The sequence below is a fragment of the Prionailurus bengalensis genome, chromosome A2, assembly GCF_016509475.1.
Source record: "Prionailurus bengalensis isolate Pbe53 chromosome A2, Fcat_Pben_1.1_paternal_pri, whole genome shotgun sequence".
NCBI lineage: Eukaryota > Metazoa > Chordata > Mammalia > Carnivora > Felidae > Prionailurus > Prionailurus bengalensis.
In genome coordinates this window covers 40,937,051-40,961,239 of record NC_057348.1, presented here as the reverse complement: position 1 = coordinate 40,961,239, position 24,189 = coordinate 40,937,051, and positions in this window count along the sequence as shown.

Sequence of the window (24,189 nt, the reverse complement as noted above, 5' to 3'; positions counted from 1 at the left end):
CTGGGCCCAAATTTCCACATCCCACATGGCTACAGTCACCAAAGCAGACTAACATCGATCCATGTACCAGGCCAAACTTGCTCTTGTAGATACCTGCCTGGGCCTGTCGATAATAGGTAATACAGATGCTATTACTGGGAAATCTAAGAATCTCCAGTGATGCCCAGAACAGCACTTTGATCAGCAGGAAGAAAGAACAAAAAGTGAGAGATGTACAGTAATTTAATAAACCTTTTAATTTTTTTTTTCAACATTTTATTTTTTTTGGGACAGAGAGAGACAGAGCATGAACGGGGGAGGGGCAGAGAGAGAGGGAGACACAGAATCGGAAACAGGCTCCAGGCTCCGAGCCATCAGCCCAGAGCCTGACGCGGGGCTCGAACTCACGGACCGCGAGATCGTGACCTGGCTGAAGTCGGACGCTTAACCAACTGCGCCACCCAGGCGCCCCAATTTAATAAACCTTTTAAAAGCTTTGGCCCATGCCTTATTATGAAGGGGCTGGGGACTAGATGAGAAGCCAAGTTAAACATCTAAGTCTTTTGTTTTTAATGTTTATTTATTTGAGAGAGAAAGAGAATGAGTGGAGGAGGGACAGAGGGAGAGGAGGACAGAGGATACAAAGCAGCCTCCGTGATGAAAGCAGAGAGCCCAATACAAGGCTCAAACTCAGAAACCAGGAGATCATGACCTGAGCCAAAGTCAGACACTTAACCAACTGAGCCACCCAGGAGCCCCTAAACATCTACATTCTTACTCATTACTCAATTATTCTAACATCACTATGTCTATCAATCTTCCCTACTATTGTCCTAAGTTGAACAAGAGTGGATATTTTCCTCCAACCACATATGCTTGGAATGGATAGGGTTGTACAAGACATGAAAATAATCTTTATAAGAAGAGAAAATAGCTCAGGGTGGACTTTTGTGAAGGTAGATACAGAAAGTGGATTATCTTCTTAAATTCCTGGTATAAATTTTACACATACTGGGAGCAGGAATAGAAGGCAATCCGTTGTGTTTAGTCAAAAAATAGATTTGACCTGGACATTAAGAACAGTCTCTGTTGTTGCTTTGACAGTATCATTCCAGGAAATAAAATTTACCAGAGTCAGTTCCTGTTGTCTCTCGACTTAACCCGACACCAGGTGTGTGGCTGTCCCCATTTTTCTGGGTAATATTTGACAACGAACATCCAAACATAGCACACTTGTCCTTCAACCTAAGGATTTGAAAATGTATGCCTTTCATATTTAACTCTGTCTTTGTAGTATGGATCTATAGATAGTATGGATCTATATGTAGTATGGATCTATTGTATACCCTTTACTCCCGTTTATGCACTTTAACATTTGCTACATCACATATTGTCTCTCCTTATCTACACACACCCCCACACAAATACACAGATACATGTTACTATTGTAATTGTTATTTTCTAAAAACATCTGAGAGTAAGTTGTAGTGAACTATTTTGCTCCAAGACTATTTCTGTTTTCCCCAAAGAGAGCTATTAACAATGGTTGAGGTCCTACAACCACCTACAAATCCATTTTGCCCATACTCTGCCAAACTGTAGTACCAGTAGGAGCCCTGAATAGGAAGAAGGTGATAGGAAAAAGAGGGATGAGAGAGACCTCATTTGCTTTTGACGTGGCCCTACCTATGCTCTCCTTAAAGTTTTGAAGTAGAAATTTTTTTTTTTGATGTGGTCCTTTTGTAGTCCAACAGTACACACCAAGGTCAAAATAGACCCCTATTACTCTGAGATTTCTCCTGGACCACACACCCCGTGGCCTTCCCAAAGGTACTACATGTTATGTGGCATCTGTCCATGTCCAGATGTCCCAATCTCTCATTTAACTGACTTGACCTTAGCCTTAAGATGGAGTAAGCTGATTAGGTTAGTTTATACTAGTGTATGAATGACCGTTTATAGTCTCACATCCTTCGGCATTTTTTACAAAGACTTGACAGATACAAATTAATTTCTCATTGGTGAAAATAGAGGTAATATGTAAAAATGAAATAGAGAAACAAAGGCAATGGGGTGAGGAGAGAGATATTCCAGTTGGAAACTGCCACTTAAATATGGAATTCTGCCTCTGTAATGAACTATCTGAAGCTATCGCTGTGGTAATTTTCTTCCTTTCTGACCCAGATATAAAATCTAAGACATCACCAAAAATATATGGACACTGAAGATTTGTTCATATTTTGGCATTTATATAAATCAGTAGCTTCCAAATATTTGTCCAACGTTTATTTAAAGGAAAGGCTAAAACACTGTAGCAGGGAAGAATTGAAAAATCTGGTTGCTTCTCTCTGACTACTGACTCTCTATTAAAAAAATTTTTTTATGTTTATTTATTTTTGAGAGAGAGAGAGAAAGAGAGAGAGAGAGAGAGAACATCAGCAGAGGAGGGGCAGAGAGAGCAGGAGACACAGAATCCAAAGCAGGCTCCAGGTTCTGAGCTGTCAGCCCAGAGCCTCATGCAGGGCTCAAACTCATGAACTGCAAGATCATGACCTGAGCCACAGTCAGACGCGCAAGGGACTGAGCCACCCAGATGCCCCAAGTACTGACTCTTTAAATGTAATGCCATGTAGTTCGATTCTGGCCCCAAATTTGCATTCTCCTCTTAGCCTAACAAAAGGACCAATCCTGCTTAGAAGATAGTTTATTAAAGCTAGTTATTTTTAATTGTTGTGATTTAACCATACCCCTTGGCTATATTTGCCCATTGTTACCACCTCCCCCAAAATCTATACATGCTCACCCAATGACTAGCTGATCAAATTTGCATTGCCAGTCACATTCAGCAGAGGTTTAAAATTTGTGACCTCTGCACAGGGTGCCTTGGAGGCTCACTAGTCCACGAGGAAATTTGAATACATTTCAGCTTTAAAACTCATGAGATTTTAACATAGCACTCTGAATTTCTTTCTTATTTTGAAAACCAAAAGATGTCGCAGCCCTGAGCCCCTCTGTGTGCATAGCAACAACCAAGTGGCACCCAGTTTGAGTAACAGTATCTCCTGGAGACCCTACCAGGCCTGAGGGTGCTAACCAACTACCCACCTGCTTCTCTCTTCAGGACCTCACTGCTCCTGCAGGTATTTAAGTCTGCAAGCCTGACATTCACAACTTCCCCTGAGAGAAGTTCCTGTGAATATAGATTTTTCCCATGCCTTTACTTTTACAGTGATAGTTAATCATTTCTTTGGTATTGTCACGTTGGTAAACTGCCCAGATTGACTGGCCATTCACTGGGGTCTGTTTAAATCAGCATATTCTCTCAAACTCAGAGAAGTGTTTTCACAGCACAGCAGTCACCAGGGTGGTGACAGGGAGAAAAGGCAGAGACTAGCACATCAAGGGTTGCCTTTACAACCTTGTCAAAATGATGCTATGGCAGGCTGTAAAAATGTAGCCTAGCGGTTATTCAGGTCAGTTAAAAAGAAGTGAGCATGCTGTGCTGGTTTCTCTCTTTTTCTAGAACACAATGGTAGTGGTTTTGTATTCACAATGTGCCTCCTATTAGAGCAATTCAAACAATTGATGGGGCAGGAGCAGTGGAAATCAGAGTCTGAATTCTAGTATCTTGTCAAACATACAACTCTTTGAATAATCAATTTCTATCATTTAATAAGACCATTTTTTAATGAAGCAGGAATCTGTCAGCTGGCCCTCATTTCATGTCCCATAGACCTGGTGGAAAGATTTTTTTTCCCTTTCCTGTTGCTTCCTACGGTGTTAAATTGGCAATTTTCAGAGGATGCCTCCTGCCAATTAATGAGAATCAGCCTTGACTTCTGCAGATTGAATTTTGTAAATTGGTTTTATTGAAAGTGAGAAGTGGCATAAAGAACTGAAGAAGGGGGAAAAAAATTAAGAATATCCCCAAAGAACAGAGGCCTTGTCATAGTCTTGCTTTAGGTGAGTGACTGCAAGCTTCAGTCTGGTCATCGCACGAGACAGCTTACAACCCCCTTCCAGGATCAGACACTGACCTTTCCCACCCTGACGTATACACAGGGAACTGTAAATTATCATCCCTACCTACCTAAGAGGTATCACAAAGATTAATGATTTACAGTGCAACCCACGTTCCAGGATGTGAAAGGTCTCATTGCAGAGGAAATTATTGCCATAATTCTTTGAGCCTTACAACCGTTCACCCAAAGAGGTGATGCTGGAGTCTACCCCAAGCTGAACCCAACAATTTCAGGCCTTGAGTTTTTCTCTGTGGTGCCTTGGATTGTCATTAATGCCTTCGTATAGACTGGGTTTCACATTCTTTTTTTCAACTTCCATTATTTGCTGTCATGATTGTGATCAAGTGAGCTTTCTTTATTTTTCTAATTTTTTAAAAATTTCTCTAAAAAGAAAAGTCAAACATTTGGGGTAAGTGATGATTTCTACACCAAAGTTTACACTGGTCTACCCTATCTGATTCATAGCTAGTATTTCTTGCTTTTCTCCAAAGAAGAAAGGATGAGTTATGGAGCCAACTTTGACATAGAATATCAAAGCCCACTGATCTTCCGTGACCTGAATGATTCATCTCACCCAAGTATATAAATCTACTTTATTTTAGCATTATATTATTTTCAAGATAATTTTGTTGGGGAGTGAAACACAATAGAAAATATTTATTGAATAGTATTCCATGGACTGTACTAAGCAGGCAGTTTGACGGCATTAATTGACTTCATCCTCACAACCCAATAAGGTAAAAATTAATGTTATCCTTTTTTGTTCAAGAAAGATGTTTGTGAACCTTCCATCCTGTGAACTCTCTTGTTTGGGAACATATTAGTATATAGCCTAGGTCCTCCAGGTTAGAAGCTTATCTGATTACTTTTGCCTGGCATTTCCCTAAGTTACTTACCTGTGGCAACTCTTCTCCCCCGGAGTGCTGATTAATGCTCGAAGTCTCCAGAACATAGGGAACTAGTGCGTAGCCTCTCACAAGTGTTTCCCTCCCTGAGCACACACAATCAGACACATACCCTTGTTTGACAGTTCTGTTTGCCTGGAATGCCCATATCGTGTACTCCAACACCACCCACCACTGAAGTCCAGCATGTTTTTTAACCTCAATTGGGAATGCTTTCCCAATGACCCAGAATGTTTTCTCCCGTTGCTTAACAAAAAACAAGGAAACAAAAGCAGTTTTCTAGCACTAAAATTTTCTCTGGGTACTTTCTGTTTCCATGTTTCCCTTCTCCATTTGACTGTGAACTCCAGTTTCATTGTTGTATGTCAAATGGCCACCATAGAACGTGACATAAAAGAGATATTCAATGATCGCTGATGGAATAAGGTATTTCCTTTTGTAACCTAGCAAATAAAAATAAAGAAGAGTTTTTCAAAGTTACCTATTGTTCAAGAAAACAGAGGGAAATGAAATGGTAAGAAGATAAGGAGGAGAAAGAGGCAAATTTTTTTAAAAAATGCAAGCTGTATTGGGGCGCCCGGGTGGCTCAGTCGGTTGAGCATCTGACTTAGGCTCGGATCATGATCTCACGGTTTGGGGGTTCAAGCCCCGCATCGGGCTCTGTGCTGACAACTCCCAGCCCAGAGCCTGCTTTGGATTCTGTGTCTTCTTCTCTTTCTCCCCTCCTCAACTTGTGCTCTGTGTCTCTATGTCTCTCAAAAAATAAATACACATTAAAAAAATTGTTTTTTAATGCAAGCTGTATGATCTTTGCTTTTGAGTTTTGTGACTTTATTTTGCCCATGTAGAAATATGGATATACGTTCCACTCTTAACAGTGACAGCAGTAGCATTTTTTTGAAGGCTTACTATGTACCAGTCACTGTCTTCCTCTTAAGACAACTTAGGAAAGCATATCCTCAAAAAGTAACTACAATTCTCACATGCAATCTCCACCAGTAAGGAGGGAAAAAAGTAGAAATTGAATTCCCAGATTATAGAATGTTCCATTGACTTTTGAAACAGCAGGCAAAACAGATGTTGCACTGATTTCCACTCACTGGAATGTGACAGCCACCTTGATTGTCCTTTACCAGCTATTTAATTTGGTTATTTAGGAAGGCAGTGACGTTGATGCATCTGTAAGAGGTGGCCTGACATAAATCAGGTCCTCTTACATTTCTCTAAGAAAAAATCTCCACCCTTTTCATCAGAGAATTGCATTATTTCTATAGTGATGCTGAAAAAGAGAGGTGACTTCTATTTCCCAAGATTGTAGAAGAAATGAAAAATCCGCCAATATGGCAGGTAGGTAATGCTGCTATTCAGAAGACGTGTACATGTGACCGAATTACCAACAGATGCTCTTGAAGTGTTCTTTCCCTCCTCTTGCTCCCTAAGAATGGATTTTACATTTTTTTTAATTTCCACAAATTTACAGAGCACATAACTTTCCTTGGCAGTAGTGAGGCCTGGCATGCAAACACAGATAAGGAAGGCCCCTATTTCTGATCATTCACTATTGATTAGAAAAGTAGATACTTAAAAGCTAACTGCTTTCCGTACATGTAATGGCAAAGTTTCAACTGGCTCCCATCCAAAAGGGCCCAACACTTTGCCAGGCTCAGTGATATATTGATCCTGTAACGGGGACACCAGCTGTCACCCATAAGAAATATTAAAACAGGGAACAGAACTGTTTCAACAATTCAGTTAATGATTTCCAGAATATGCTTACCAGAACCCACTCAGCATCCTTGGAACTTGGTAAGCCCCTACTTTAAAATCTTCTCTGGCCCCTCATTGCCTTCTGGATAAAGTTCTCACTCATGCCCGGCTCTGCACGGTGGTATGGTATGGTGATTAAGAGTTCAGGCTCCTCAGTCAGACCTGCTCCAACTTACCTACTGTATGACCAAGTTCTTTAGTGTTGGCCTCCCTCCCTATAAAATAAAGTCAATGGTAGTGCCTCAGTCAGAGGATTTGGACACACCAAAATGGTTCGTCTATGTCACGTGTGCGGCATATAATGAAAGCATTAATGATAACGGAGGACTGCATTGCAGTCGTGGCAGTGACACAATAGTGGAGAGGTTCTAATTCTAGTTTATGGTTTCCCACAATCAAATACAATTCTGTATGAATGTATCTGTGTTCATATATGTGTGTATAGATAGGTATATGTATATATACATATGCGTTCATATGAATATGAATATATCTAATTTTAATCAGGGTATCTTAGTTTGAAATAACATTTCTTCCATTTACTTGATATTAGAAAATGTACTTAACCTTAATGTTGCCTCAGTTCTCTACCTATAAAATGAGAACAAAGATAGTACCTGCTTCTTAGGGCTATCTTAAGAATTAAAGGATACATGTGAAGTAACTTCCATGTAGTAAGTTCCTGATAAGGGTTAATTTTCAAAAATACCTTTCGAAACATAACAGTGTCTTCATTTCTATAGTAGGAAAAGAGTCATTATTACTAGTTCTGATACACAAAAAATTGTTTCCTTACTGCTATCTTGAGTTTGCTAAGTTTTATTGAATTTGAGAGGCATCAATGAAAAGACACCCCCAAAAGAGCTCTCCCTAGGACTGATGCACAATTTTCCTAGTGTGAAAACCTTCCAGTTTAAAGCCTAGAAGCTCTGAGTTACTGTTATTGAAGTTGAGAGTATAGAAATCTACTCTGTCACGGTCATTTTTGATGAAAACTACAATTTATGATAAGTTTCATAAAATCTGCTTAATTCAACATTTATGAGAGACACTGAAGATAAATGAAAGGTATAGAAATGAAAACCTTTCTAATCAGTCATTTTGTCAAGCATAAGGGACAAGAATGATAGGCCTGAAAACAGGGTGGATGTGCATATAAATAATGTACTAGAGAGAAATGATTAAATATTTTTATAAATTTAGCCAAAATATTCTTAGATCTATAATAAAAAGCTTAATTCATGTGTGCCCACAGAAGATCAGGTGCACCTGTTCATTCAACTTAAGCACAGTTACGGTTTGGGGAAGCTAATCTTAGAGACACATATTTGAACAAGAATGAAAGAAGGTACAAGAAAGCTGTCTCATAAGACCAGGGCAAATGGCCTCTCTATCCTTCTCCTTTAATGCCATGGAGAGTTGCAACATGTAATTAAACCCCTGGAGGAAGTTTTATAGCTGTGTCGTGTTGTTGAAAATGAATTAATACAGAAGCACTAAATGGCACAACCAAAGGAAGAGAATAATCCTATATGGTGAGCAGAGAGGATGCCACAGTTAGACCACTGTGGAATATCTCTTCTTTTTAACTCAGTAGAAGAGGCAGGGGTAGGAGACTGGTCCATTCTCTGGCCTGGACATTTTACTGGGGCTCAATAGGAGAGTGTTGTACCCTATACTTGGTCCCCACAGGGGACGTTCTCTGAACCACCAGAGATTGGGCTTTCTCTATACTGTATCCATTTTCCCAAGCCCTTCGGCAATGATAGAGTCCTTGAAGAATGACCTCATATGTCTCACAATTCAAATTATTTTCCTCCATGAGAACTCCTGGGTTTTCATGTCCTTCACCCATGTGAGTCTAGTAAGGACTGGAGTGGTGAGTGTGATGGACTGCGTGGAGCCATGTAATTCTACCCAATAGGATTTCCCCGAGCCCAGAGGTGCTCGAGGACATTAGAATGTCTATACATGCATCCTTATCTGTATGTTTAAATGTTTGAAGTTTATTTATTTATTTTGAGAGGCACAGAGACAGTGTGAGCAGGGGAGGGGCAGGATCTGTGCTGTCAGTGCAGAGCCAAATGTGGGGCTCAACTCACAAAACTATGAGACCATGACCTGAGCTGAAACCAAAGTCCAGCACTCAATGGACTGAGCCACCCAGGTGCTCCTCCCCATCTGTATTTTTAAGTCCCCAGCTAACTGTAATACATAGACAGTGAAGGAATACAGCCCAGCCCTTTCTTGATTTAAGGGTTTGGCCTCGTGCTGCCCCATTGTTAGTTCCATTTTCCCAAATCATAGTGCTTGACAACTGGCTTCATCTGTTGATTTGCCCGTAAGCCTAGCAAGTCTTCCAAATATCCTAATTTACTTGGCCAAAAGCAGTCTGACCCGCCTTGTCTTGGGTTCAAGCACTCATCTGGTAAATGTAGTTTCTTATTTTACTTTATTTTATTTTATTTTATTTTATTTTATTTTATTTTATTTTATTTTATTTTATTTTATTTTACTTTACTTTACTTTACTTTACTTTACTTTACTTTACTTTACTTTATTTTATTTTATTTTATTTTATTTTATTTTATTTTATATTTTATTTTATTTCATTTCATTTCATTTTCCTTTTAGGCTCCAGAATGAATAACAAAAAAAACCTGATAGCTGCTTTTATACGTGTCTAGGTCACTGGTTCTCAAAGTGTGATCCCCAGACCAGCAGCAATCAGCATCATCCAGGAGCTCTTTAGAAATGCAAATTTTTGGGCCCCACCCAAGACCCCATGAATCAGAAACTTTGGGAGCAGAGCCTAAAACTGTGTTTTAACAAGCTCTCCAGGTGCTGCTAATGCACAATCAAATTTGAGAATCAATTGTCTAGACTCCAAGGAGTCTACTTTGCAGTGGTTTTTAGACAGTAGCTGGATAGGGCCCAAAAGGTAAAGATCTGCATGTGCCAGATTTTCTAAAATGTTTTAAGAAATCTACAAGAAACCTGAACTTCTACATGTGTCTTTATTTGTATCTAAAATGTTTGACCAGCAGTTACAATTTCAAATGGTTATAGAGACCAGCAAAGTAAATAAAAAGTGAGCTAGGCATGAGCTTAAGCTGTTAGGATGTGATAGAATGGTAGTAAAGTTCAGAGCATATGTTTCACCTAAGATATTGGCCAAAACCATTCAAAAACCACTGTGCAAACCAAGCAAACCATTTCTTTGAGAACCCTATTTGTCCTGTAGGTGGCCTATTTAGTAGCTTCAATCTCTCTGGCTTTGATACAGGAGACAAGGATGACTGTTTACTTGACCAAGCCTTTTGACTCATACAAAAGGGGTTGGCTATTTAAAATAACTGGTTTAGTACAATGATCAGTTAAGGAATTATATATTATTTCAATCAGGAACCATCCTGACTTTGATTTGGGGTCTCATTCTGATGATATCTGCAGACTGATGAATCAATGAACTCTCACAATACGTGAGAGGAGACTGAAACTAGAAGGAATGTTCTTTAGGAATAATAAATGCACTAACTTAATCAGCTTCTTGGTAATCAAAAGGTATTTCATTTTTCCTCATCTTTCTCTCAACAAAGTATGCTTATATTAAGTATGTCAGCTTCCAAAGAGATAACTACCTCACATGATAGGATTACTACTTAGTGACACTTAAGTGTTACCCACTGTAGGGGCATTTGCATTTTGAGGATATTGAATCCTGGTATGGAAATTAAGCATCCTCTGATTCTGGGTGTTGGCAACAGTTGACGGTGAAGATATGATCAGCCCTATTAACCACATACCCATGTCCACGTCCATGTCAAAATTTCTGGTACTGTTAACTTTGCTATTATTTCTTCAGTGTACAATTAAATCATAGCTGCAGAGTTGTGCAGTTCTCATCACAATCAATTTGGCAACATTTTCATCCCCGTTAGAAACCATATCCCCGTTAGCAGACATTCCTAAACATCCCCCTCCTCATCCCACAGCCCTAGGCCACCATATACTTTCTGTCTTTATAGATTGGCTTATTCTAGATATTTCATATAAATGGAATCATACAGTATGTGTTTTTTTTGTGACTTGCTTCTTTCACTATGGCTCCATTTCACTTAGTGTAACATTTTTGACATTCATTTACATTGGATCACTGCATAGTCCATTTTTGTTGCTGAATAATGTCTTATTCTATAACACATTATTTATCCATTCATCAGATGATGTAAATTTGGGTTGTCCAATTTCTCCACATTATCTGTCTTTTTGATTAAAGCCATCATTTTTTTATTGAAGTATAATTAACATACAGCATTATATTAGTTTCAAGTGTGCAACATAATCAACATTTCTATATGTTACTCACTGCTAATCATAAGTGTACTCTTAATCCCCTTTTCACTCATCCCTCATCCACTTTCCCTCTGGCAACTACCAATCTGTTCTCTGTATTTAAGAGTCTGTGTTTGGGTTTGTCTCTTCTTGTTGTTGTTCATTTATTTCTTTTCTTTAGTTCCACATATGAGTGAAATCATATGGTACTTGTCTTTCTCTAACTTATTGTACTTAGCATTATATCATTTAGGTCTAGCCGTGTTGTTGTAAATGGCAAGATTTCATTCCTTTTTATGGCTGAGGTATATTCTGTTATGTATGTACCACGTGTTCTTTATCCACTCATCTATGGTTGAACACTTGCGTTGCTTCCATATTTGGGCTCTTGTAAATACTTCAGTAAACATAAGCGTGCATATATATTTTTGAATTAATGTTCTCATTTTCCTTGGGTAAATAACCAACCAACAGTAGAATTACTGGATCATATGGTAATTCTACTTTTAATATTTTAATAAACCTCTATACCGTGTCCCACAGTGGCTGCACCAGTCTGCAATCCCATCAACAGTGCACAGGGGTTCCTTTTCCTCCACATCTTCGCCAACACTTGCTATTTCTTGTCTTTTTGATCTTTGCCATTCTGACAGGTGTAAGGTGATATCTCATTGTGGTTTTGATTTGCATGTCCTTGATGATTAAAGATACTGAGAATATTTTCACATGCCTGCTGGCCATTAGTATGTCTTCTTTGGGATAAAAGGGAACAAAGTTTTTTCTGCTTATTTATTTTACTGAATTATTTGGGTTTTTTTTGGCATTGAGTTGCATTTTATGATTTTGATTTGTATTTTCTCTTTTTTAATGTTTATTATTTTGACAGAGAGAGAGAGAGACAGAGCACAAGCAGGGGAGGGGCAGAGAGAGAGGGAGACACAGAATCCAAAGCAGGCTTCAGGTTCTGAGCTTTCAGCACAGAGTCCGACACTTGGCTCAAAACCACAAACTGTGATATCATGTCCTGAGCTGAGGTCAGACATTTAACTGACTGAGCCACCCAGGTGCCCCTGATTTGTATTCTTGATGGCTAATTCAATTTTGCTATTATTCAAAACAAGTACTGTTGTAGATCTACTATTCACTAGACTGGTAATACTAACAGTGTAAAAAAAAAAAATTTGAGTGGATTGTGTACATGTTATATTCTATTGCTTTATTAACCAGGTAAGCCTGAAAAAAGAAAGAAAGAAAGAAAGAAAGAAAGAAAGAAAGAAAGAAAGAAAGAAAGAAAGAAAGAAAGAAAGAAAGAAAGACTGTAATGTTTTAGTGGAACAGCTAATATTTTTCAGGCATTAACTATTTACCACAAACTATGCTTAATGTTTTGTATATGATCCCAATGATCTCGCATAAAATTCTATTTTGAGTTAGTATGATTATAAGGAATCTGATGTACATAGACTTTATGAAATTGCTCTAGGCCTTTCAAACAGATGTTGCATGGACACAAACATTTTGGCCACTTGCCTCCGAATTACATGCACTTTTCTTCTCAATGGCTCATTGCATATTTTGGAGTGACTTGAAGCTATGGCTTTGGGTACTTGAACAAGAAGAGCAGAACCCAAAATTGAAGAATGTGGTCTCAACCTCAATTCTAGGTCTTAACTGAAGATGAGTGCTTGGTTCCTCTACCTCCCTTGGTACACGGCTCCTTGTGACTAAGTCCAAAGGTCTAACGTAAAGTATTCTGGTATTGTGCAATGATCTTAAATGGGTTTGGGGGGGGTAGGGAGGTCTGTTTGCTATAATTTAAATTTAAATAATTTCTGTGACAGTAACCAAAGCACCATGAAATTTCATTTCATATCAGTTTTATTCTTAAATGGACGGTGTTACATGTGTATTTATAGGCTCATCCTCTGACAATACTCTCCTTACTTGCCCACCATTTCCAACCAGTTTACTGACCCAACATGTCTAATAGATTAATTCTAATTACCAATAGGAATACCCTTTTTGAATACCCTTTTTGATTTGTTTTTGTCAGCTAACACACTATACATGCCAATGATCCTTGTGGTTCTGACAAAAATCTATGTGGATAAAAGGTGACAGTTTCTTGAACATGCTGATTATTCCCCATTGACCATTAAGACAGGCGGATTTATGATGTTAAATAACGTGGGTGAAAGTGCTGATGTTAATACCTTTCTCTTCCGTTTCTACATTGACCAGATTTCACTCTCAGAATAATTTTCTCTTGGTACCTATTGTATTGATAATTTCTCCTACTAACAGGAAAATAATTTTTGTTTATCATATTTTTCTAGCAGTTTTCATTGTTGTATGTGCCATTTAAATTCCCAGATTCCCTCATCTAATTTCTTCATGAGTGTCAGTTTGGTATCTTTGCTCACTCAGTAAATTCATTGCTTAGTTAAACTTACTTTTTTAGTCACTATAAGAAAGATATACTTTAAAGATTTTTTAAAAGACAATTTTAAAAATTAACCTGAATAAACCTTTTTAGGAGGTCAAGTAGAGTTTGACACTTAAAAAAATTTCTCCGAGTTCACTTACAGTGGCAAAGAAATTCAAACTGAATTAATAAAAATGTCAAAATTATAAAGATGTTCCCCAGTATTTTTTTTTGCATTCAACAACATAATATTCCTGCTAGTGTGAATAAGTATCTCCTACTGTAGGATCAGCACATGCTTATCAAATATACATCTACTTTTCTCTGCCATAACCATGACAGACACTGTTTATCAATCATGGCAATCTGTCTCAAGCATTACCTTTAAGTCTTTCTTAAAACTGTACGTGAGGCAGGTTATTTCCAAAGATTAGATTCCATTCTAGGTCAAGTGGACATGCCTTTACGATTGTGGGGAAACATTTATAATTAACATAAAGATTGCAACTCTGAGTCAATCTAGATTCACTCTAAAGAAAGTTAGAACTCTTCCTTGCAGTCCTATAGAATGAGATTCTGAGCACACATTCTTTCACTGGTCTAGAATTGTAGAACAGGACCCAAAGTGTGGACCACGAAAAAGCACGAATTCTGAAGCTAGCAGCCACAAGGGGGAGTAGATGTTATATTCCATAACTTCTAAGACAGCAGCCAAATAGGCTCTCACAGCCCCCCAGCAATTTAGCTACCGCCACCTCCAATAGTCCATATAAGCATTTGACTTGACAAGGAATGAAGAAACTTTTGCCTTTCTCTCTGTGGGAGATTAGAGCGACTGCTCTTTGCCTTTCAAGGGAACCATGCATAGAAATTGAGAGCACTACAGGAAAAGGAGAAAGCCTTCCTGGGCTTGTGCTTAGGCAAAGGATTTGCTGACCTGCCCTGGGCAGGTAGACAGAGCACAGGTAGACGGAGAAGAAGAAAATCTAAGGGAAATGATGAGGTAGAGAAAAAGGATCCTAGTGAATGAGTAAGCCATTGTAGGGAGAAAAAAGGGGATGGTGAAACAGTCACAGCAAGAATTTCATGTTCTGTGTCAGGGAGTAAAAACTGAAGCATGCTTTCAGAGTCCCCAGCTATGTCATAAAGGTACTCCAGGGGAGAGCTGGCTTTGGACAAGTCCCTGTCTTCTGTGGGCCCTTGAATGAGCTAAAAGTAGAAGGAGTTAGACCAAACATACAGACTAGACTTGATAATAACTAAAGGTGATGAGTGAGAAAGAGAAACAGTCACAGACAGCCACTAGCTGCCCTAATATTACCAGCCAGGCCTTCGTATTGTTACAAGCTACCCTGTCCCTCACAATGAGAGCACATAAATAGTTTCATAGACCCTCAACGTCAGACAAGTCTGCTCTATAAACATGAAGTGAAACAAAACAAGACCACTTCATAATTTTTTCTAAGCAAAGACCAAAACAAGGCCACTGTGCAAACCACAAGTTTCAAATAAAGCCTCTCCTAGCTAACATGAGTGACTGGTACTTTAAACCAATTACAACCTTAGCCTGGCTCTACAGAGATTCAGTGAGATACCCAATCATATCGTTAACTTCCACTTCCTGATAGCACCAAATTTAGAACAAAGCCCCACCTCCTGAAGCCCATTCCAGAAGCTTCAACCCTTCCCCAGATCACCTAACACAAGCCCAAATCCTGTAGCCAGACTGTTCTAACACCCTCCACACAATGTTCCATGCTTCCCCATGATACATGTTCTCCCTCACTGCCAAGAGTCCTGATCTCAACTTGTAACCACAGGTCTGCTCTGATGATTCTTGGCTGGAGGTCATTGTCAGGCAGAAGTTGTGGATTCTGCTCAAGATGTCCTTAAAAAATAGAGAATATTTGAGAGTGCAGGGTTGAAGACAGTTATTGGCAAATATTCGACCATTATATGCTGGTGCCCTGTCTAGTCCACTATTCGATAAACTGATTCTGCTTATTACACGATTTGTTTGCCAAAATTGAAGACACGAGAGCAAAGCCTAATCCAACTCCTATATACAATTTCGATTTGGCCATGTACACATTAATTGGATATGGCTGTGTGATGCTCATGAATATGCTTAAGTTGCTACAAAATATTTTTGAAAGTGAAATTTAGTTTTGGAACAATTTAAACGCATTTATACATCTAGTCCTCACAGGCAGCGATAATGACTTTTATTTCTTCTATTTCCAACCCATATCTGCCTCAGTCTCCATTTCTGTTGCAGTTGCAATGAAATGAAAAACATTGGGAGGGTGAGGTTGGCTTGAAACTGGCAAATTTGTTCCAATTTCACCCTTGTCTGCATGCAAGCAACCTTAAAATTTCTTACCCTTGTATATTCCACTTATCTTCTTTTCCCAATTTTTAAAAAATGGATAGATAAATAAAGAGGAAGATAAGCTTACCTTTACATTAGAAGTCCCACCCCTTTTTTTCTTTTTTAAAAAGGCTATTACAATGCTCTCTGATACTCATTTAGTTTAGTAGTTACCTTATTTCCCATCCTCAGTTCTACCCCTGATGCCTCAGTCTGAAAATATCCTGGATTTCTAGTCTAAAACTAATTGATCAGTGCCACATCCCCAGGTAGGCCATACCCACCCACCTTCCCCACCACCAACACCTTGCATTATTTTTAAAGACATGTGTTTCACATGTAATTTTGTCTCTTTGACACAGTCAAGTTCTTCACTCAGGTGGTTTTCTCCTGTTTTTTAAGAAAAGAGGTGGTGCCATCTGCAAAGGTTTAGTTTCACTTGATGCTTTCTACATTCACTTCTTTTTTTAATATTTTAAGTAGTCCAACAGAAATGGTAAAAAGCAATGTCAAAGTTGATGAACACAATCTCATTGGGCACAGAAAACAATTATGATATTCTGAAATTTGTAGCACTAACACTAGGCTTCTTGCCATAGTTGATTTAAAATAAAACAACATGAAAAAAATAAAAAATAAAATAAAACAACATGATTTTCTTGTGTTCCTTTTTAACATTTACTCAGTTTTCTACAATGTCTTCAAGGAGCACATGTTATTTATATAATTAGAAAGGAAAATAAATACTCTAAGAAAAAAGAAATCGTCCTAAAACAATATGAGATTAAGAAGGTTGAATAAATAGAGACACAGCTGCTATCCATCAGGTTATTAACCAGAACAATATTGACCAACAGGTTTTACTCCATCATTGGTAGAAATAATTCACATATATAACCCTGGGGCCACTAGACAATCTTGAAGTGCCTTCAGATGGTTGAATATAGATTAATTCATGAAGCTAATTCTTTGAAAATAGTCCATTTCTCATACCCAGGATAAAGGCAGGGCTGGCTGAATTATCACAAGTCCCCATAGCCTACTACACCAAGTCACAGATTTTAGTGTATCTTCTGGGTTCCTAGTATGGACAGTAAACATACTACTTATCAACAAACAAGTTTGTATTACCCAGAGTTCTCAAGAGCTTCTATTCTCAGAAATTCCATTAATCTTTTTTTGGCCTGCCAAGCCTCCTTAGTTGGATATTCCTTTTGTCCAAAGACATCCCTGAATGTCCAGCTGAGGATTTCTGCTAATTAATTTTTTCTATAATAATTAGGACCCTTTAAAAGTCATGATTTGCTCCTCCTTTTAATTAGCTTAAATGACTAGAAAGTATATTTGCACAGCACTTTACCTCTAATTGATTCCATTCTTCACTTTCTTTAATTAATTTTTATGAAATGATGAAGCGTTTTTGCCTTTGGGCCTCTGTCACATTTGTGTGTGAGTTTGCATGTGTATCTACACAGTTGTGTGTTCATCTATAAGTGCTACTTTGCCACCGACTTTGCCCGACAGCAGTCTTGAAAAGAAAAGTAAAGAAAATATATGTTGCACATGATATACATACTTGCACCATAGATGATTTTCATCTTCTGATTTGAGGTATCTTTAGCACTGTTTTCAGTTCTTATTTTTCTTGAAGTCTTAACGATTTATAAAGTGTGATCTGTATTATCATCACTCCATCCTCAGACTGTTAAGAATAGATTATCACTTCGTGCTTGACTAGACCTGCGGTTCTGAACTTTGAAATACCATAGAACCCAGTTCACATCTTGAAGTGATAGCAACTTTCCCGTCTAATGAGAGATGCTGAGTTTGGGATACCTAGACTACCAATGAAGGCAGTATCTCCCTCCATCTGCAATTTGTCCTCTTTACTAGGGATCTCTAATGATTTTTTCCTAATAGAAGTCAAACTTTGCATGTCTTAGGTTAGGAATAGTTGCTTTTCCTGGCTTCTTGAGATGGGTTGTTTTCTATATAGCAGCCTGCCTGTGAGAAGAAAAAAGGCCTCAGCAATAATTACTGTTTGCAACTGAAATACAATAGCTTCTCTCCCTTTTCCATCCTGTGGAAACATTGGTTTCTCACTCTACATCTGTGCATTTGATTTTGTTCATCCTGGTGTTGCCATTTAATGTTTTATTCATGTGGGTCTTGTCATCGTAGATAAATTAGAAACTCCCCACAAGGAGGACCACATCTGCATATCTATACCCCACTGTGGAGATCAGGGAGTCACTCCTCTGCAGAACTTACTTAACTAAATTTAATAGCCCAATGGTTAAAGCGCAGGAATGGAAAGCAAGTGTCATGTCTAAGGAATACAGTTACGGCAAAAGTCTCTGTAATTCATTTGAGGAATGATCTTAATCCCCACTATCTTTTTCATGTATTTTCCACAGTGTCTTCAGTCTAAAGCTTTGCTCCAAGCGTGATGCTCAGACCAACAGCCTAAGTTAGCATCACCTCAGTTTGTTAGAGATGAAAAATCTTGAGCCCCATCCCAGCTCTACTGAATTAGAATCTGTATCTTAATAAGACTCCAGGTGGGGGCTCCTGGGTGGCTCATTGGGTTAAACATCCAACTTTGGCTCTGGTCATGATCTCCCGGTTCGGGAGATGGAACCCCATGTCAGGCTCTGTGCTGACAGCACAGAGCTTGCTTGGGATTCTCTCTCTCCCTCTCTTTCTCAAAAATAAATAAAAAAACATTTAAAAAATAAGACTCCAGGTGATTTGTAAACACATAAAATTTGTGAAGGCCTACTCTAAAATATATGTCCATTGTTTTCTACCAATATCGTCACCACCACCACCACCTTGCTATTATTTATTGAATATAAAGAGATGTCAGAAACCCTGGTAAACCCTTCACACCCATTATCCCATCAAACACTCACAATTACCCTTTGTGGTAGGTACTAATTTATTTCAGTTTTATGTAACAAGATCTTATAGTTGGTAACTGGTGGACCTAAGTCTCACGTGCAATTCTGTTTGGTCCTATAATATTTACTCTTCATCTCCACATTTCGGTGTCTTCCTTTTTTTTAATTTTTTTAAATGTTTATTTATTTTTGAGAGAGACAGAGACAGAATGCAAGTGGGTTAGGGGCAGAGAGAGAGGGAGACACAGAATCCGAAGCAGACTCCAGGCTCCGAGCTGTTGGCACAGAGCCCGATGCAGGGCTTGAACTCATAAGCTGTGAGATCATGACCTGAGCCGAAGTCAGACAGACGCTCAATGGACTGAGCCACCCAGGCACTCCTCTGCGTCTTCCTTTTTAAGTGAGACTTCCTATCAGTTGCAGAGATGGATGCTTTTCAGTGGAAATACCATCTAATTGACAAAAGTTGTACCTGAAGATATAGTTCTTCCTGCTGTATGGAAGTCTGACTCACTTCTATTGAAACAGAACTTAATTTTTTAAATTATCTTTTGTTTTTCTTAATTTTTTTTTATTTTTCCCCTAAGAAGCCTTCCATAATTAGCCTCCTTAACAACCTATTATTTGTTATTTTCCCCTGGAGAGAAAAGAAGCCACTCAAGGGTTTAGAAATTATAATTATCATAATTTACTCTTGTTGAATCCCTCAGCTTTCAGTTTCTCCTTTTACTTAGGAAATTCACGCAAAAAAAAAGTGTCATTTAAAGAAAACCCAAGATTTCATATAGACCCACTTTATATAATAGAAGAGAAAGCAGTGTTTTCAAGAAATTTAAACCCCTTAAGAAACTTTCTCAAAATCAAAATGCATCATGTTTTTTTTTCATAAATTGGGGAGCAGTTTCCACCAGTGGAAGTTGTTAAATGCTGCAGAGGTGTTTAAGGAAGAAGGACATGTAGAGTAGAGGTTAAGAGCATTGGCCTTGGAGTCCAGCTGACAGGTGTTTCAAATCTCTTCTCCACTGCCTATTGTCTTTGTGGACTTGGTTCACTTGCTTCCCTCTCTTCTTACTGGTTTCTTCTCCACAGCAGCATCAGAATTTCCTCTCCTGGGGAGCACAAAAAAATAGGGAGATAGTATACTTGAGAAACATAGCTCTCAGCAGGAAGTAGACCTAGCATTCAGTACATAGTAACGTTCAGTAAAGTTGTTTTCTTGCAGAAGGGTTATTTTTCATAAACAAATACTGTGCATCATGTCACTTCTCTTTCCCTTCCTTTGGTTGTGAGACAATTTTCCTTTTTCCTTTACTCACCTTAATAGGAAAAGCTTTTCAGACAAACAAGGTGTTTTCGAGTTAGTGATTTATTTTAGACCTAGCTTTTGAAGTCTCTCCCTCCCTCTCTCCCTCTTTTTCTCCCTGTTTCTCACCCTCTCTCTCCTTCCTTGTCTCTCTTTCTCTTTCTCCCGCTCTTCCTTCTCTCTTTCTCCCTCTCCCTCTGCCCTCTTTCTTACCTCCTTTCTCTCCACTCCCTTCTCTATCTCTCTTTATCTTTCTCTCCCTCTTCCATCTCTCTCTTTCACTTAGCAAAGTCAGCTATCCAAGAGCAACCAATTCTCATAAAGTCATGGATACCAATCCAAACTTTGCTGAATGTCAGACTGATTATTGTAATGGTAGCTTGACAAACTAGGCTCAGTGGATACAATGAAAAGAAGGTTGCTTCACACTCACTTGTGACCCTCGGTCCTGATCCATATGCTCTCCTAACCCACTGATTTTATTTTAGTTTTTTTCCACCTTTACGTTACATCACACCCAAGTTATTTATTAATTATATCTATGGGTTTGTTTCTCCCAGAATCCAAAGTATTCGTACTGATGATCTCAAGTGCATAAAGCAATATTTTCAATACAGAAAGTAGCATGGAGACTGTTGTTAAAGTAGCTGGAGTTTTTCACTTAAAGAAACCTTGAATTTTATAAAATGTCTTAAATTGCCTAATGACAAAATAGGACTATATAGTTAAATTTAAACTTGTTCCAACAGGCAAATATTTTACAACCCACAGAGGGTCTCACGCAGGGTCAGCTGACTCTCTTTTAGTTTACATCAACTCTGATGCCACAGACCATTCAGTATCCACTTAGAAGATCCCATTTGCTTCAAGCATACACTGAATTTTGTGATTTGCCTGAAGATTTTCAGTATAGCCCACTGATTTGAAAAGTCCGCCTTGGGGTAGGCAGTTTGATCAGAAGTAAGGTTATCTCAAAATGTTGCTTTTACTTGCTTGTTAGATGCAGACTCACTTGAATTAATTGGAACCCTCAGAGTGGTCAAGTCTTACTAGTTGTACTACAAATATATATGTAGTTTGCTATCCTTTTGTTACAAAATATTTAGAAGGTTAAGTATTTGGACATCATCCATGAAACTTTGCTGGCATTTTCTTGGGCATGGTACAAAATCAGTCTAGTGTAACTAAACATCATGTCAATTGCAACATTCTAGAATATGATCATTAATTTCAACTCTAGAATAGTGCACTCTCAAGGTACGATACTGGTTTTTAAATGGGTAAATATTGTTTGGGTCATTAGCATATGATTTTGTGTATTCTTGGTTGATGGCTTTTTGCATATTCTGTGAAAAGCTGAAAGCTTTCTAATTTGTCTCAAGTCTTTCCAAACTCATAATCCTCCTCCAGACATTGCCTCCAGCAACTAATCTTGCTCCCTATTGCTCTAGATTGTCATAGTATCTTGCAATCATCTCTAAAAATGACCTTCCTGTCCTGAATGTTAACATACACCAAACCCAAACTTCACGTTGCCTTCAACTCTCTTCTCAACATATGACAATATCCTCCAATTTGAAGACTATTCGTAGTTCTCCATTGTCCATAATCAGAATTGCTAACACTTTGCCCACACTGATTTAGTACTGGTGTAGTGCTAAATATTTACATGCATTAGGTCATTTGTCCTTCTCAGCATTCAGTGAGGTAAGAGCTATTATCAGATCCACATTACCAATGACTCTCACAGAACCTAGTAAACTACTCAAGGCCACACAGCTACTAAATGTGGGCACCAGATATTAAACTCGACTTTGTCAGATTTCAGAGCCCCACACCTGTATCTGCCTTGCTTTCTTGCCTGCAGAATCGATATCAAGCTTCTTAATCTATCATCCAATACTTTTCACAGTAAGAGTTGATGCTATCTTCCCAACTTTATCTCCTACAATACTCCTGCAATATAGAGGGGTACAGCCCATGATCTGTGAGCATTTCCTGTATTTTATTATTCCTATGTTTTGTTTATGCTACTCCCTCGCTTTTAATACCATTCCCACTTTTATGCATGTTCAAAAATCTTCATCTTTTGGATGCCATCACCTATATTAGATTTTCTGTGATTTTTAAAAATTAACATTAAACTCCCTACCATAGTGTAATAGTACTGTTTTGCTTACCACATCCATAATTTGTTCTACAGGTGGATTTGTTGTGTAAACTTCTTAAAGGCACATTGCATAATAAATGCCTCTTGAGCAAACCTGAATGTTTATCTATTCTACCTTTAATCTCTATCCTTAAAAATGAAAATATAGTTAAATATCAGAAACAAATTTTGAATATGTTGTTCACCTTACTTGTAAATTAGCAAATGGAAATTTAATCTGGTATTTTTACTTTTTCTTTGGAAATCCTTATTACATTAAAATAAGAGGTAAATTGATATTTGTTTGAACTATTACTACTGCTTTTTGTTTTTGTCTTTTACAGCTGTGAAATTTTCCTGAAAAAAAATGTTTCCTCACAATAGAGAAATTTAGTTTGTATGTTCTCTGTCTTTAACCAGGAGGCTGAAGGGCAAATGTCAACACACAGAAACTAAAGAACATACCTATGAAGCCTCCCCAGATAAGGTGCATAGTAATGGACTGGTGCCATAGGCCCTTTTTTGTCCCTTGTAACTTTATAAAAGCCACAAAGCACTAGTTACTTTTGATTTACAATAGAGGTAATGTCATCCTTATAATGAAAAAAAAATAAAAGAAGGAAAACAAGGTCTATATTTTCAGACCCTGAGATTCAATTTGTCATGAAGATCAATGACAGTTTTATTCTCTACAGAGATGAACTATCCCTTTTGCTATAAAATTATCACCTTTTTTCAGACCTTATGTTGTTGCTAGGGAATTGTGAAGCTAGAGTTGTAATAGGAAGCTTTAACAATAGAAAAACATTACATTTGAACATTGCTTTGTATAACTTGCTTCTCTTTTCACACAAGAGACATGATTCCACTACTTGAACTGTGGGGATAGAGTAAAAAGGGGTCTGGGTCATTAGGTTGCTAATGGTACTAGAAGATCCAGTGTTTTCTGAGAGCAACTAGGAGAGGATAAGGCAAGGGATAAGGCCAGAAGTACTTGGAGGTCAGCTCAGGAAAAATACATATTTATGTTACATATAATATTTATATTCTTCTACTGTGGGAGAAGCTCCAAAGAGGAGGTATGCTAACTGCTCTAATGCATCCATGGTGCCTTCATTGAGTGTTTACCCTGTGCCCACCCTTGTGCCAAGGGTCAGGAGAAATAACATATCACAATAACATATCAGTAGAGAAGCATCAGCCATTAGTCTCTGAATTTAAGACTTTGCAGTCTAATCGTTTACAGTATACAGCCATGCTGTCATTTATGCATTTCTCAAAAGATTATTGAATAGCTCTGTACTGTCTACCAGGAAATAGAATGAGTGCTGGGAAGTTAGAAGGACACAGCCCTGCCCTCATGTCGCTTTTAGTCTAAGGAGATGGACAAGCACCATAAATATCTTCTCAATAAAAAACATAGCCAACATATTCCATTCTAGTGGCTTGGGATATCCCACATTGACATCCTCCACATTATCGGATAAGCAGGAATTCATTCTTTTTCAGTTACTTTCTTTCTCAGGGATCTGTCCAAAAAAATGGAAGTATGGCTCGGTCTTCTTCAAAGATCAGTCTTAGCTGCTATGTGCTTTCTCTGAGTATATCAGAAATTGAGATACAACCTCTTTGGGGTCACTTTTTTCTAGCTTTATTGAGGTACAGATTTCAAATAAAAATTGTATGTATTTAAGGCATACGGTGTGATGGGGGTTTTTGTTTTGTTTTAAGTTTTATTTATTTATTTTGAGAAAGATAGGAGGGGAGGGGCAGAGAGATAGGAAGAGAGAGAGAGAGACAGAGAGAGAGAGAGAGAGAAAGGGACAGAAAGAGAGAATGAGAATCCCAAGCAGGCTCCACACTGTCAGATCATGATCTGAGCCAAAGTCAGGAGTCAGATGCTTAACCGACTGAGCCACCCAGGCAAAACACTGTGATGTTTTGATATACACTGTAAAATGATTATCACAATAAAACTAATTAATATATCTATCACTTCATATGGTTACCTATTTTTTGTGTGTGGTAAT